Genomic DNA, 4,396 nt, shown 5'->3' with positions numbered 1-4,396 from the left:
CACTCGGACTTCCACGGCCACGGCCAGCCTTTAGCATGCTGGAGAAGCAAACACGTGGGTAATCACAATCAATTACGTCGAAAAAATCCGTAAAAAACGATAGACCAATCAGCACTTAACTGCTACTTGCTCTCGTGCGTACACGGAAGTGATTTGATGTCATTCTTAAACAATATCCTTCTCTTTTCTTGGTTCGATATGTTGAGAACTGTTGAGAAGTAAAATAAATATATTTAGTTATGAGTGATAATTTTCATTTATTCAGGTTATACACCCAAAGTTAAAGAACGAGGGTATAGTCCTCACGAAAAGAAACGTGAGGAAAGTACCATTTTGCGAGAGTATAGTCCTCTCGCGTGTTCATTCGTTCATTGGAACAGTTCATCCTTTTGACTGGCTTATAGGGACAAATGACCGCCACTCAGTTACCGAACCATGGTGGCCCATACGGCAAAGGCACGGTTCAATATGCCGAAGGTCTTGGGTTCGAGTCTCGATACCGGTACTTTTTTTTTTTTTGATAGATGAACTTTTTTTGAAGATGAACCATGAGTACTCGCGGTAATTTTGGGATTTATCCTCTCCGTCCACACACAGTACAATTTTACTACCGAATCGTGCTCTTTATCCTCTCGTATGCCGATACTCAGTTCTGGGTGTATATATATATATACAGCAGTTCCATATGAAAGTTAAAGATAAAAAATAAAAGTGCTTCGATTTGGCTCAAAATTATTCTGGGGGTTCCTTGGCCAAAATAATTAGACCCGTATTTTTTTGTTTGGCCATTAGGGTGGCCTACGTCGTGTTAGGGTGGTCCGAAAAATGGCCATTTTCGTCGATTTTCACAAAAACCACTTTTTTCAAAAAATCATAACTTCGCTCCATTCCAACCGATTTTAGCTGTCTAGGGTGCAAATGAAAGATGATAAGTTGGACTTCCAAGAAAAAATAATGTGGAGTTTCAAAAATCTAGCCTAACATTTGAAAAAGTCTAATGAAAACATCAAATGCCGTTTTGACGGTGTCTGGACCAAAGAGCCTATATCTGAAAATATTTTTAACGGATTCCTCGGACAATTTTACATAACATATCAAAAATTGGGCGAGGTTCATTAACAGGATTCAGAGATATGATTTTTTGAAAATAAAATCCGGGTTTTTCGACGCGCCGCGCGCGAAAACGGGAGATTGACGAAATCGGCAAAAAATCAAAAAAAATCGAAAATTTCAGCGATGACCTATAAATGTTAGGGTACCAAAAGTTGCGTATTTCAATTATTATTATTATCACGTGTTCACCGTCAGAGATGGGGCGTCGTAATTTTCAGCTAGCCGTCATAGCATACTAGGGACAATGCGTACATTTGAAGGGTGAATCGTTGATTCTGGAGACACCGGACGTCGATCCAATGCGCACCATGGGGACAGAATGGACAACCCTAATTCCTTCTGGAATTTGTTCCTTGGACCATCCCCTACACACCTGTCTTTATTCCGAGTGAATCCATGTTGTCCCAAGACCTGTAGGAACGATTGAACGAAAAGCATAAAAATCCCATAGTAATTTACATGTAAACTTTGAACCGCTGGGGACAGGCCAATTCTCAACCAAATGGGCTGATATTTGGCATGAGAGTCCCTATGGGTATCCTCTACTAGGGGAACCTCGGTTTGCCTGATTCTGAGAACTTTTTTGTTTGGATGAAACACCCTAATATATATATATATATATATATATTTATATATATATATAGAAAATCACAAAACTTCATGTAACAGATATTTAACTAAATTCACTAAAGCGAGTAAAATAAGAAAATAAAGATTGCAATTAAAAAACATGGTATAAACATACAAATGAAAATAATACAACTTGTCCAGTACTTTGGCAATCATACGCAGTCAAAACGAACAAGCAGAATTCTAGTAGAGATCGGGATATTCTTACAGCATTCTAGCAGAAATGTTCCACTGTTTTAGTAGGATCCTGGCTCTGCTAGAACATTTCGAGGCTGGGAAAGTTTTCAAAATATCAAAATAAGAACTTTTTTCCCTTTCTTAGGCGTCATTCATAAAGTACGTATGCTCTTAGGGGGTAGGGGGGGGGGGGTTATCGTAGATGTGACAAGATGTGACGAAGGGGGTAGGTGGGGGGAAGTTTGCGAGACTGTGACGTCACGCTACGTTTTGCCTTTCTTACTAAAGAATGGTATATGTTTTACATTATAGCTGGACATCATTTTCATGTTCGTAATCGGAACAATCGCTAAAAAAAAATCACACTGCATCGATTTTCGACGCTCTATCGATTCATCTTGACAGATCTCGTCTATCTCCAACCCTTGAATTTTGAGAAAATAAATTCCGTGGAGATCGAGTGATGTTCGTATGTGGTAAAATTTTGCCAAATTTTGTGTCGCGAAGTCCTCGACTCCCCAATTTTCAATTTTGATTGTTGCAAGTGCATTTGAAAGCTGGTGTGCTGAACCTAGACCATTTTGAGGTCGAATTCAGAAATAACCATCTGTTTCGGGATGCGGCAAGACTTTTCAACGAATTACACAGTTTTCAAATGAAAATATTGCCATTTTTTCATTTTCATATCTTTTAGTTATCTCAAAAATAGCATTTAGCTTTAAAGCCTCCCAAATTTTCATCAAGATTCATAATTTGGTTCTGGAGTATGAGCCGTTTGATTAAATTACCATGGGAAAAAAAAAACTCTGAAATAGGTAAAAGCTCACCTGGTGACCTTCGCCAATTTTTTTTGTTTCTAATTTTATCCGCAATGTCTTTCTACATTCATAGTACAGACCATGAGTGAGCATCTGAAACAAATTTGACATCTATCGGGGTGGGTCTCGTGGCGCAGGGGTAGCGGCTTCGGCTGCCGATCCCGATGATGCTATGAGACGCGGGTTCGATTCCCGCCTTATCCACTGAGCTTCTATCGGATGGTGAAGTAAAACGTCGGTCCCGGTTTCTCCTGTCTCGTCAGAGGCGCTGGAGCAGAAATCCCACGTTAGAGGAAGGCCATGCCCCGGGGGGCGTAGTGCCAATAGTTTCGTTTTTCGGCAATACCCATCAATTTCTAGAACACTTTACTTTTTGCCTTTCTTACTTAAGAAAGGTATAGATTTTAATTTATGGCTGGACGTCACTTCCATCTTCCTAATTGTTACGCTTCAGCATGAATTTGTATGAGAAAAATCGTCAAAAAATTACACTGCATCAATTTTTGAGACTTCGTTGCCAATCCGCCAAGTCGTCAAGTTTAACTTCGAATACTGGCGCGGAAATGCTGGCGCATATAGTTTGTGGCTCGAGATATATTCGTTTCGTAGTAGTTAACTATCGATATTATCGATGCTCCTAAGATCGCCTGAAAGTATACTTCATTTTTTCGTTATTTCGTAAGTTTGTTCAACAGAGGAGCTATCTAAGCTTTTCATCGTTTACATCGTTTTCAAGGTTTCCATTGCTTACAACCCCAATAGGGGGATGGCGTCGCTATTTTTAGACCCCGTTTTCCACTTTTTCTCTTCGAAACCGACTACATTATCGACTTCATTTTGCTGGGCGAGATAGGACGCCGTCTATTTTTAGACGATGACTCAGCACTTTTCCACTCTTGCACTTTAAAAAACCAGATGGCAGCACGATGTAACGCCACGTCCCTATTGCTTTCTACCAAAGGTACTCGCGGTTGAGTGTGTGGTGGTTTGATTGAGATTATGTACGATTAAAAATATAATTAAAACCTCAAAAGATTTTTTAAAGGTTATGAAAGTGTAAAATTAACACAGGATCTAATCTGAGCATTAATGTTTTCCCATTACCGACCGCCACCCACCTCATTTTGGGTGATTGAGGTGAGCAACCCGTGCTGACTGTGAAGCAGCTTCGTCCAATTCCAAAACCACAGGAACCACATCAGCCATTGGGAATTTGCTCTCCACTAGTAAACAGCATAATAAATGGATGTGTGTAATTGCAAACAACCAACACACCACACCAGAGCTGAGTGAGCACTTGGGCCGGTTGTAGCTCGTGTCCAGTTTTCCAATCATGCTCCGAAATGCCGTTGGCCACACACTCACCGCAAGGAAAATATTTTCTTTAATTAATTTTATATTAGCCATTTGCTGGGAAAGCGCTCAGCTGGCGAGATGACAATCGGCCAGAATAAATCGCTACAAAATCAAAGCCATGTGTCACTATCTCTATATAAAAGTCTAATTAAAAAAAGAAATGCGCAAAGCAAAATGAGTATATTTTTATGGCTTTTCCGTTTTAATTGGCTCATATACACTCCGACATTATGAATTTAATGCTTATAAATGTCCCTGGTGTGCTTTCTTTTTCCCCAGACCACCCCCTGCCGTACGCACTC

Source organism: Culex quinquefasciatus, chromosome 3 (genome assembly GCF_015732765.1).
Source record: "Culex quinquefasciatus strain JHB chromosome 3, VPISU_Cqui_1.0_pri_paternal, whole genome shotgun sequence".
Lineage (NCBI taxonomy): Eukaryota > Metazoa > Arthropoda > Insecta > Diptera > Culicidae > Culex > Culex quinquefasciatus.
Note: the sequence above shows the minus strand (reverse complement) of the source record.